The sequence below is a fragment of the Dama dama genome, chromosome 9, assembly GCF_033118175.1.
Source record: "Dama dama isolate Ldn47 chromosome 9, ASM3311817v1, whole genome shotgun sequence".
NCBI lineage: Eukaryota > Metazoa > Chordata > Mammalia > Artiodactyla > Cervidae > Dama > Dama dama.
In genome coordinates, this window is record NC_083689.1 from 12539529 (window position 1) to 12552891 (window position 13363).

Below are 13363 nucleotides of genomic sequence, written 5' to 3' on the forward strand. Positions count from 1 at the left end.
CTGCATTTCCTGCATTGGGGATGCAGAGTCTTAACCAATGGACCACTAGGGAAGTCCCCAGAGTTTCTTCATGTGTAGATTTCACAATGACTCTGAGAGGTATATGGTGCTGACCACAACTGATAATAGAAAGACTGGGGCTGGGACTTCTCTGGCAGAGCAGTGGTTAAGAATCCACACTTCCATGCTTCCACTGCAGACGTCATGGGTTCAGTTCCTGGTCTGAACCCACAGGCCAGGTGATGCAGTAAAAAAAAAAGACGGGGGCTGAGAGAGATGTTCTGGGCACTCACCCTGCAGGTGGTTGGGCTCTTAGTTGAACTGAGATTTATTTTCTCTCTCAAACTCCATTGCTTCTGAGTATGGCCACTCACACCCTAGGAGCAGTGGTGTTTCACAGTCAAACTCTCCCAACATGTTCTAAGTCATCCTCTTCAATTACAAGTGTTTTAGATTCTTATCTACCTGCCTTCCAAGAACATTGGTTTATAGAAAGGTTTAAGGTTTGCTGAAGTAAATGGGACAACACAGTATATAGTTTGATCGGTATAAGAAAGGTGAGAGGCGCCACTGCTATTCAACATAGTGTTGGAAGTTTTGGCCACAGCAATCAGAGCAGAAAAAGAAGTAAAAGGAATCCAGATAGGAAAAGAAGAAGTGAAACTCTCACTGTTTGCAGATGACATGATCCTCTACATAGAAAACCCTAAACACTCTACCAGAAAATTACTAGAGCTAATCAATGAATACAGTAATGTTGCAGGATATAAAATTAACACACAAAAATCCCTTGCATTCCTATATACTAACAATGAAAAAACAGAAAGAGAAATTAAGGAAACAATACCATTCACCATTGCAACAAAAAGAATAAAATACTTAGGAATATATCTACCTAAAGAAACAAAAGACCTATACATAGAAAACTATAAAACACTGATGAAAGAAATCAAAGAGGACACAAACAGATGGAGAAACATACCATGCTCATGGATTGGAAGAATCAATATTTTCAAAATGGCTATTCTACCCAAAGCAATCTATAGATTCAATGCAATCCCTATCAAGCTACCAATGGTATTTTTCACAGAACTAGAACAAATAATTTCACAATTTGTATGGAAATACAAAAAACCTCGAATAGCCAAAGTAATCTTGAGTAAGAAGAATGGAACTGGAGGAATCAACCTGCCTGACTTCAGACTATACTACAAAGCCACAGTCATCAAGACAGTATGGTACTGGCACAAAGACAGAAATATAGATCAATGGAACAGAATAGAAAGCCCAGAGTTAAATCCACGAACTTATGGACACCTTATCTTTGACAAAGGAGGCAAGGATATACAATGGAAAAAAGACAACCTCTTTAACAAGTGGTGCTGGGAAAGCTGGTCAACCATTTGTAAAAGAATGAAACTAGAACACTTTCTAACACCATACACAAAAATAAACTCAAAATGGATTAAAGATCTAAATGTAAGACCAGAAACTATAAAACTCCTAGAGGAGAACATAGGCAAAACACTCTCCGACATAAATCACAGCAAGATCCTCTATGACCCACCTCCCAGAATATTGGAAATAAAAGCAAGAATAAACAAATGGGACCTAATGAAACTTAAAAGCTTTTGCACAACAAAGGAAACTATAAGTAAGGTGAAAAGACAGCCCTCAGATTGGGAGAAAATAATAGCAAATGAAGAAACAGACAAAGGATTAATCTCAAAAATATACAAGCAACTCTTGAAGCTCAATTCCAGAAAAATAAATGACCCAATCAAAAAATGGGCCAAAGAACTAAACAGACATTTCTCCAAAGAAGACATACAGATGGCTAACAAACACATGAAAAGATGCTCAACATCACTCATTATCAGAGAAATGCAAATCAAAACCACAATGAGGTACCATTACACGCCAGTCAGGATGGCTGCTATCCAAAAGTCTACAAGCAATAAATGCTGGAGAGGGTGTGGAGAAAAGGGAACCCTTTTACACTGTTGGTGGGAATGCAAACTAGTACAGCTGCTATGGAGAACAGTGTGGAGATTTCTTAAAAAACTGGAAATAGAACTGCCATATGACCCAGCAATCCCACTTCTGGGCATACACACTGAGGAAACCAGATCTGAAAGAGACACGTGCACCCCAATGTTCATCGCAGCACTGTTTATAATAGCCAGGACATGGAAGCAACCTAGATGCCCATCAGCAGATGAACGGATAAGGAAGCTGTGGTACATATACACCATGGAATATTACTCAGCCATTAAAAAGAATTCATTTGAACCAGTTCTAATGAGATGGATGAAACTGGAGCCCATTATACAGAGTGAAGTAAGCCAGAAAGATAAAGAACATTACAGCATACTAACACATATATATGGAATTTAGAAAGATGGTAACGATAACCCTATATGCAAAACAGAAAAAGAGACACAGATGTACAGAACAGACTTTTGAACTCTGTGGGAGAATGTGAGGGTGGGATGTTTCGAAAGAACAGCATGTATATTATCTATGGTGAAACAGGTCACCAGCCCAGGTGGGATGCATGAGACAAGTGCTCGAGCCTGGTGCACTGGGAAGACCCAGAGGAATCGGGTGGAGAGGGAGGTGGGAGGGGGGATCGGGATGGGGAATACGTGTAAATCTATTGCTGATTCATGTCAATGTATAACAAAACCCACTGAAAAAATTAATAAATTAAAAAAAAAAAAAAAGAAAGGTGAGAGGTGACCCCATGGTGTTTTGAGAATAAGGAAGAGATGCTAATCCCTGCTATGAGGAGCAGGACTATGGAAGGTGAACAGGTGTGAAAGAGAGCTTTAGAAAAGTTAGCAGCGAAAGCTCTTCCTGGGTAACCTCAAGAGATCTCCAGCAGAGATTTAATTAATTTTCAAGGGTTTTTAGGTTTGGGTTTGAGGTTTTTATAGGGTGATGCTCAGGCTTCTCTGGGCAGCCTGTACTACTGTGAGTCCCTTCCTGGCTACACATTTCCAACTGTCTTTGGTTGTTGACAGGAAGCCCTTGTTTGCACTAGGGCAGTGGTTCTCAGCCTTGAGTGTACATCAGTGCCACCTAGGGAGCTGGTTAAAACCCAGGTATCTGTGCCCATGCCTTGGAGGGTCTGGGATGGGGCTTGAGAAACAACAGTTCTAGGAAGTTCTCAGGGGACACAGCTGCTACTGGTCCAGGACTGTACTTGAAGAACCTCAGCTTTGGAGAGAACTGTTTTATGGTGACCTCCATCCACGGACTCTAAATGCTTTTTCTGCACATGACTAGCCACAGTGAGTTTGTCCTCTGTACCTTTTGCCCTCTCAGGGAATATAGAATTGCTCTCAGTTCCTCTTCTTTTTCTCATTCTCCCTCTCCCCTCACAGTCTCTCTCCTTTCAGGAAGAGATGCAGTTCCTCTTCCCCAGCCCCTCCAGTTCACTCCTGTTCTCCATCCTTGGCTGACTTACCAGGAGGGTGTTATCAAGAGAATGGTCTTGGCAGACTCCGTCTCCACTGGATCCCATAGGATTCTGAGGTCAATGCTAAGACACTGGGAAAGATGCGAGGAGACCCCTCAGCTGTGACTTCTGAGGGGAGTCTGATGTCTGTGGTGTAGTGGAGGGAATCATGTATTCCCACCCCAGCTGGGGTATGCGAACAGGGTCACAGCAGGGTATTTAGAGTTTGAGGGCTCTTGGGCATTTTAATCCCATGGCTCCTTGTTAAGAAGGAAGATGTTAATTGTCTTGTTTGTATTCTTGCCACTTGTGACCTGTTGTCTGGCGTATGGGTACTTTGGGATAATGGAGTGGGTGACAAAGTGGAGGATACACTCCACTAAGGATACATTCTCACTAGAAAACCCCCTAGTGTCCCTTCCCAGCCCAAACTGAACCTCATGGCAGTTCCCATGCAGGGTGGTCTAGAGGTTCAAGCCCCTCCCCAGGGTGCTCAGGTGCCTGAATATATGTCCTTTCACTCATTCCATCATGAAGGAAACTCCAGGAGGATAGGGAACTTATACAGTTAAGTTCACCAGTGAAAGCTCCTGCAAAGTAATCAATAAATTTATGCTGCATAAATCAGTATCAGTTCAGTTGCTCAGTCATATCCAACTCTTTGTGACCCCAAGGACTGCAGCACACCAGGCTTCCCTGTCCATCACCAACTCCCAGAACTTGCTCAAACTTATGTTTATTGAGTCGGTGATGCCATCCAGCCATCTCATCCTCTGTCATCCCCTTCTCCTCCTGCCTTCAATCTTTCCCAGCATCAGGGTCTTTTCTAATGAGTCAGTTCTTTGCCTCAGGTAGCCAAAGTATTGGAGCTTCAGCCTCAGCATCAGTCCTTCCAATGAATATATAGGACTAATTTCCTTTAGGACTGATTGGTTTGATCTTGCAGTCCAAGGAACTTTCAAGAATCTTCTCCAACACCACATTTCAAAAGCATCAATTCTTTGGCACTCAGCTTTCTTTATGGTCCAGCTCTCACATCCGTACATGACTACTGGAAAAACCATAGCTTCGTTTTTTTTTTTTTTTAATTTTTTTAAATTAGTTGGAGGCTAATTACTTCACAGCATTTCAGTGGGTTTTGTCATACATTGATATGAATCAGCCATAGAGTTACACGTATTCCCCATCCCGATCCCCCCTCCCACCTCCCTCTCCAAAAACCATAGCTTTGACTAGATGGACCTTTGTTGGCAACGTAATGTCTCTGCTTTTTAATATGCTATCTAGATTTGTCATACCTTTTCTTCCAAGGAGCAAGCATCTTTTAATTTCATGGCTGCAGTCACCATCTACAGTGATTTTGGAGCCCAAGAAAATAAAGTCTCTCAAAGTTTCCATTGTTTCCCTGTCTATTTGCTGTGAAGTGATGGGACCGGATGCCATGATCTTCATTTTTTGAATGTTGAATTTTAAGCCAGCTTTTTCCACTCTCTTCTTTCACTTTCATCAAGAGGTTCTTTAGTTGCTCTTTGCTTTCTGCCATAAGGGTGGTGTCATCTGCCTGTCTGAGGTTATTGATATTTCTCCCTGCAATCTTGATTCCAGTTTGTGTTTCATCCAGTCCAGCATTTTGCATGATGTATTCTGCATATAAATTAAATAAACAAGGTGACAATATACAGCCTTGATGTACTCCTTTTCCTATTTGGAACCAGTCCATTGTTCCATGTCCAGTTCTGTTTCTTCTTGACCTGCAGGCAGGCTTCTCAGGAGGCAGGTAAGGTGGTCTGGAATTCCTACCTCTTTAAGAGTTTTTCCACAGTTTGTTGTGATCCACACAGCCAAAGGCTTTACTGTAGTCAATGAAGCAGAAATAGATGTTTTTCTGGAATTCTCGTGCTTTTTCAATGATCCAACAGATGTTGGCAATTTGATCTCTGGTTCCTCTGCCTTTTCTAAATCCAACTTGAATGTCCGGAAGTTCTTGGGTCATGTACTGTTGAAGCCTAGGTTGAAGAATGTTGAGCATTATTTTGCTAGCATGTGAGATGAGTGCAATTTTGTGGTAGTTTGAACATTTTTTGGCATTGCTTTTCTTTGGGATTGGAATAAAAAGTGACCTTTTCCAGTCCTGTGGCCACTGCTGAGTTTTCCAAATTTGCTGGCCTATTGAGTGCATCACTTTAACAGCATCATCTTTTAGGATTTGAAACAGCTCAGCTGGAATTCCATCACCTCCACCAGCTTTGTTCGTAGTGATGCTTCCTAAGGCCCACTTGACTTTGCATTCCAGGATGTCCAGCTCTAGGTAAGAGATCACACCATCATGGTTATCCGGGTCATGAAGATCTTTTTTGTATAGTTCTTCTGTGTATTCTTGCTACCTCTTCTTATTATCTTCTGCTTCTGTTAGGTCCATACCATTTCTGTCCTTTATTGTGCCCATCTTTGCATGAAACATTCCCTTGGTATCTCTAATTTTCTTGAAGAGATCTCTAGTCTTTCCCATTCTATTGTTTTCCTTTATTTCTTTGCATTGATCACTTAGGAAGGCTTTCTTATCTCTCTTTACTATTCTTTGGAACTCTGCATTCAGATGGGTATGTATTTCCTTTTCTTTCCAGAGGCAACCAAGCTTATTTTTGAATGGGGATTAAGGGATTTCTCTTCAACTTGAATCAAAACTGTTCGTGGACTTCATTCTTTGGTGTTTGGGTTCCTATGTCTTGCCTCCCATTTCTGTTTCCCTGGGGGGGTTGCTTTTTATCTTCTGGATCCTTCTATTTTTACCTTCTCCCCAACTGGCTTTTTAATGTCTTAAAAATATTAACTTTTTAAAGAGTGTAAATACTAACTCTTAGTTAAGAAATTTTTCATGCACCACATTTTCTTTATCCATTCCTCTGTTAATGGATGTTTAAGTTGATTCCATGTCTTGACTATTGTAAGTACTACTGTAATGAACATTGGGGTGCAAGTATCTTTTAGAATTATGGTTTTTCTCTGGACATATGTCCATGAATAAGACTGTGGAATCATATGGTAAATTAGCCATAAAAAAGAATGAAATAATGCCATTTGCTGTAATATGGATGACACTAGAGGTTATCATGCTAAGTGAAGTAATCAGAGAGAGAAAAATATGTGATATCACTTATATGTAGAATCTAAAAAATGATATAAGTGAAGTGAAACTATTACAAGTGAAACTAGTATAAGTAAAACTATGGTGATACTAGTGTAAAGTGGGTGGGTAAAGTACCCACCTGCCAATGCAGGAGATGTAAGAGCTGTGGTTTCAATCCCTGGGTCAGGAAGATCCCCTGGAGGAGGGCCTGGCAACCTACTCCAGTATTCTTGCCAGGGGAATTCCATGGACAAAGGCGCCTGGAGGGCTACAGTCCATGGGGTCACAAAGAGCTGGACACGACTGAAGTAACTGAGCACTCACACGTTACATGGGAAGCGAGTGAAACTATCTGCAAAACAGAAACAAACTCACAGAGTTCAAAAACAGACTGATGGTTACCAAATGGAAATGTGGGGCAGGAGGAATAAATTAGGAGTTTGGGATTAATATATACACACTACCATGTATAAAACAGATAATCAATAAGGACCTACTGTATAGCACAGGAACTCTACTCAATATTCTATAATAATCTATCTGGTAAAAGAATCTGAAAAAGAATGCATATATGTGTATGTATTACTGAGTCACTTTGGTGTACACCTGAAACTAACACAACTCTACTCAATAAAATTAAAACAAATATTCTTGCAATGGAATAATGAAATGTTGTTCCCCAATCCAGGTCCTTATTCATCCAGTTCTTAGCAAGGCCCCTCAAGGAATAATCTCTCTTAATGGCTTTTGTGTAACCTTCCAGAGTTTCTACACAGACACACACAGACACACAGACACACAGACACACAGACACACACACATTCTGGGAACTGTGAGAAAGAATTGTTCATGCCTCTCTCTAAGATTTTGGTTTAATGGCAATCTCTGGCATTCCTTGGCTTTTTTATTTTTTAAATTTTTTAAAATTAAATTTAATTTTTTTTTAATTCCTTGGCTTTTAGAAGCATCACCTTGATTGCGTCCTTGGCCTTCACATGGATTTTTCCGTGGGTGCATGTCTGTGTCCAAATTCTACCTTTTTTATAAGGATATCAGTTACAGTGGATTAGGACCCTCATGACCTCATTATAACTTGATTACTTTGCAAAGACCCTATTTTCAGAAATGGTCACTTTCTGAGGTACTAGGGGTTAGACTGCGACATATCTTTTTGGAGACACAGTTCAGCCCCTAATCCAACCTCTTCATGGAGCCCAGCCCACCGCATCCACTTGTTGCTGACGGCACCTATAGAACCATATCGGGTGGAATCACAGGAAACACATGGACTCTGTGGCTAGTTCAGGGTCAATGTGCTCCCACTGTGGTCTGTGTGCTGCCTGCTTCAGGACCACCTGGACGGCCTGTTAAGAAGGCAGATTCCAGGGTCCAGTGTCAGCCTGCTGAATCACGATCTCCACGATCCAATGCTAGCATCTCCTATGTCCCAGTGTGGGGGGACATGGGAGGCCTGATGATGACAGTGATCCCCATGCAAAGTCAGGCCCCCTAGGCCCCCTGTGAGATTGAAGTTGATGACTGCCGAATCGGTAGCAGGTGAGCTCACCTCTTGTTCTCAGAGTCCTTCCTCAGGTCACTTAGGAAGCACGGTGATGTAATTGGCTGATATGTAACACATATTTTTCTTTTAAGACACAGACTATTTATTTTTCACTTTTATTGGAGTATATTTGCTTTGAGCATTGTGTTAGTTTCTGCTGTATAGCAAAGTGAATCAGTTACACATATACATATATCCCGTCTCTTTTATACTTGCTTCCCGTGTATGTTACCGCAGAGCGCTGAGCAGAGATTCGTGTGCTATACAGTAGGTTCGCATTAGTTATCCATTTTATACACAGTGTCAATATGTCAATATGTCAGTCCCAGTTCCCCAGTCCCTCCCACTTCCCATGCCCCCTTGGTGTGCATAAGTTTGTTGTTTATGTCTGTGTTTCTATTTCTGCTTTGCAAATAAATTCATCTGTACCATTTTTCCTATATTCCACATATAAGCAATACTATATGATACTCGTTTTTCTCTTTCTGACTTACTTTACTCTGTATGACAGTCTCAAGGTGCATTGACACCTCTGCAAATGGTACTGTTTGTTCCTTTTTAAGGCTGAGTAATATTTCACTGTATAAACATACCACATCTTCTTTACCCATACCTCTGTTGATGGACATTTAGGTTGCTTCTACATTATTGAAGACAAAGATCTTCTTTAAAATTGAGTGTAGCTAATCTTTCATTTAACTAGGATTATCCATGTACCATTTCTATAAGATACCCCAGGAGGACCAGTTTAAGGCTACTTCAAAATCTCCTACTCTGACCTTCAGGAGGAAGAAAACCATGGGGAAAATGCACATCTTTTCTTTCCTGCAGCACTTCATTCATCTCTTATGACAGACACATTTACCGTGTTGACCTGTGGTGATTTATTGACAGATCTCTATTCCATACCAGACTCTGAATGCCTTGAGAGCAACAACGGATGTGTTTCAGTGCCCCATGCACTGAACTTGGGTCCTGGAACATGGTAGGTGCCGAACAGCTATTCTGCCCTAGGACTGATGGGGGGCCACTTTGCCACCCAGCTTCCTCAGGGCTGCCTTCATGTCCTTGTTCCTTAGGCTGTAGATAAAGGGGTTCAGCATGGGAATGATCACAGCATACATCAGGGCAGCTGCCTTATCCTTCTGGGAGGAAGTGGGAGATGCTGGCTGCAGATACACAGCAAAGATGGTGCCATAGAATAGTGTCACCACGGTGAGGTGTGAGCCACAAGTGGAGAAGGCTTTCCATTTGCCCAGAGCAGAAGGGATCCTGAAGATCATCCGAAAAATGCAAGTATAAGAGAAGACTTTGCACACAAGAGGGCTGATGCCCATGACAATGCCGAAAGCAAAGATCACTAGCTCATTGGTGTGTGTGTCTGAGCAGGAGAGCTTCAGCAGGGGCATGAGGTCACAGAAGAAGTGGGGGATTTCAGAGCCAGCGCAGAAGGTCAGCTGAGCCATGAGGCTGGTGTGGACAATGGACTGGAGGTTGGTGATCAGCCATGACCCCACCACCAGTAGCCCACACACACGGGGACTCATGATGGCCAAGTAGCGCAGAGGGTGGACAATGGCCATGAACCGGTCAATGGCCATCACAGCCAGAAGAAAGCTGTCCATTGTCCCAAACAGGTGGAAGGCATACATCTGGGCAAGACAGCCTGCAAAGGGGATGGCTTTTCTCTGAGTCCAGAGGTTCACCAGCATCTTGGGAACAGTGGTGGAAGAGAAGAAGATGTCAATAAGGGACAAGTTGGAGAGGAAGAAGTACATGGGTGTGTGGAGGTGTGAGTCTGTGATGATGGCCAAGATGATGAGCAGGTTTCCAAAGATGGTGACCAGGTACATGAACAGGAACAGCCCAAAGAGGAAGATCTGATGCTCTGGCTTTTCTGAGAGTCCCAGGAGGAGGAATTCTGAGACTGCTGTTTGGTTTTCTGGTTCCATGGACAGCTTTTGTCTACTGCGAAGGAGAAAAGGGCAGAGGGAAGAACATAAACCTGGGAATCAAACAATACTACAAAGCTACAGTCATCAAAAAATATGTGGTACTGGCACAAAAACAGAAATATAGATCAGTAAAACAGAATAGAAAACCCAGAAATAAACCCATGCATCTATGGTCAATCTGTCTATGACACAAAGGAGGCAAGGCTACACAAATTTGGAAAGACAGACTCTTCAACAAATGATGCTGGGAAAACTGGACAGCTACATGGGAAAAAATGAAATTAGGTTATTCTTTAACACCATACACAAAAATAAGCTCAAAGTGGATTAAATACCTAAATGTGAGACCAGACACTATAAAACTCCTAGAGGAAATCATAAGCAGGACATTCTCTGATAGAAATCAAAGCAATATCTCTTTTGATCCATCTCCCAGAATAATGGAAATAAAAACAAAATAAACAAATGGGACCTACTTAAACTCAAAGGCTTTTGCATAGCAAAGGAAACAATATTCAAGAAGAAAACACAATCCACAGATTGGGAGAGAATATTTGCAAATGACGTGACTGCCAAGGGATTATTTGCCAAATTACAAACAGTTCATGATGTTTAATAGCATCAAAACAAACAACCCATTCAAAAGATGGGAAGAAAACCTAAATAGACATTTCTCCAAAGAAGACATACAGATGGCCAAGAGGCACATGAAAAGATGTTCAACATCGCTAATTATTAGAGAAATGCAAATCAAAACTACAATGAGGTATCACCTCACACCAGCCAGAATGGCTAGCATCAAAAAAATCCACAAGCAGTAAGGGCCAGAGAGGGTGTGGAGAGAAAGGAACCCTCCTCCACTGTTGGTGGGAATGAAAATTGGCAGAGCCACTATGGAGAACAGTATGTGTACATGTGTACTAAGTCGCTTCTGTGTTGTCTGACTCTTTGCAACCATAAGGACTGTAATTTGCCAGGCTCCTCTGTCCATGGGATTCTCAAGGCAAGAATACTGGAGGGGGTTGCCATGCCCTTCTCCAGGGGATCTTCCTGATCCGTGGGTTGAACCCCTGACTCTCATGTCTCTTGAATTGGCAGGTGGGTTCTTTACCACTAGTGCCACCTGGGAAGCCTGGAGAACAGTATGGAGGTTCCTTAAAAAACTAAAAATAGAGCTACCATATGACACTGAAGCCCCACTGCTGGGCATGTATCTGGAGAAAAACATGATTCAAAAGGATACATGGACCCTGATGTTCATTGCAGCACTGTTTACAACAGTCGAGACATGGAAGCAACCTAGATGTCCATCAACAAAGGAATGAGTAAAGAAGATGTGGTACATATATAAGTACAATGGAATATTACTCAGCCATTAAAAAGAATGAAATAATGCCATTTGTAGCAACATGGATTGTCACACTGAGTGAAGTAAGTCAGACAGAGAAGGAAAACTATTGGATGACATTCCTTATATGTGGAATATAAAAAGAAATGATATTAATGAGCTTACTTAGAAAATAGAAAGAGATTTACAGACTTAGAGACCAAACTTATGGTTGCCTGGGGTGGGGGAAGGATGGAGGGAAGGGAAAAGAGCTTGAGATGGACATGTACACACTGCTAAGTTTAAAATGGATAAAGAACAAGGACCTACTGTGTAGCACATAGAACTCTGTTTAGTGTATGTGGCAGCCTGGATGGGAGGGAGTTCAGAGGAGAATGGATACAAGTATATGTATGGCTGAGTTCCTTCCCTGTTCACCTGAAGCTATCATAACATTGTTAACTGGCTATAATGCAAAATAGAAGGTTAAAAAAACCCAAAAAACCAACAAACCTGGGAGTCAGAAATGGAGCTCCATCTCAGCTCCCTGCAGATCTGTACATTCTGGGAAAATCCCCTTTGTTGATTTTTGTTTCCTTAAAGAAAACCATCCATGTGTGAGACAGTCTCAAAGGTCTAACTGAGTTGTTGCAAGACAGCTGGATATTGTTCATAAACAATTTTGTCTCTTCAGTGAAGGAAAGCTTCATAGAAAAAATCAAGAGAGATTAAACCCATACCTGATCATCTGTGCTCTCTTCTTTTCTCCTTAACTTTCTCTCTTCCTTTGCTTCCTTTCACCCTCCACCAACAAGATGCAATTTTAGCATCAATTTTGGTTTAATAACTAGGGATATATGGAGGGATAACACTCTTCCTCTGCTTCCAGTGAACTTCAAGTTTGTTAGGGGCACTCTATGATCTGATACCAGGTGATCACTCGATAGACTCCCTCTCATTTATTGTACGGAGAAGGCAACGGCACCCCACTCCAGTACTCTTGCCCGGAAAATCCCAGGGATGGGGGAGCCTGGTGGGCTGCCATCTATGGGGTCGCACAGAGTCGGGCATGACTGAAGCGACTTAGCAGCAGCAGCAGCATTTATTGTGATGGGGATCAGTGCTGAAAGCTCCTCTAACAGTGTGGGAACATAAACATGCTCAAACACACTTTCCACACTGTAACTTAAGTATGTAAATTTATTCACCAGGCTTTTTGATGGAGACCGAGGTCTTTTCTCTGAGTATGAATAAATTGATGGTGGATCTTTATCAAGCACCTTGCCTTAGCAATACACATAGGCTGAAATCTATCCTGTTTTTTTTTTTTTTTTTCACGAATGTGGAACAAAGAAGTAAGGAGCTTTGCAAAACAGTTCAGGTGCAGAATCCTTTCCCAAGTTTTACAATTTTACATCTAAATCATCTTCAGGTTCCTTGGTTACATCAAATTTGACAGCCATTTTTAATGATTCCTTTTTCTTATTAAGTCTTTACAAAGCATTCAATCTGGATTTTGTGAAGGCACAATTTCCTATCTCTTCCCTTCTCCTTCCTTCCCTTCCTGCCTCCTTCCTTCCTTCCTTCCTCCTTTCTCGTACAGTTTGTTAAATGACACCATATTATATAAAGAATGTAATTGCAGCAGCAACTACAATTAGCACAATCAGCTTGGGGATTATTTAAAATGATTCAACTCAGCTGCAGCTTCCCTGATGGCTCAGATGATAAAGAATCTGCCTGCCATGCGGGAGACCCGGGTTCTATCCTTGGGTCAGGAAGATCCTCTGAAGAAAGGCATGGCAACCCACTCTAGTATTCTTGCCTGGAGAATTCCATGGACTGAGGAGTCTGGTGGGCTACAGTCCATGGGTTCTCAAAGAGCTGGACACGACTGAGTGACTAACACTTAAACTTCACTTCAACTTAG

At 41.8% G+C, this 13363-nt stretch overlaps 1 pseudogene; it reads right to left on the minus strand.

Annotated features, from left to right (window-relative positions):
* Positions 1-9012: 9012 nt before the first annotated feature.
* Positions 9013-10103, minus strand: LOC133061574 (olfactory receptor 1I1-like; annotated as a pseudogene).
* Positions 10104-13363: the final 3260 nt, after the last annotated feature.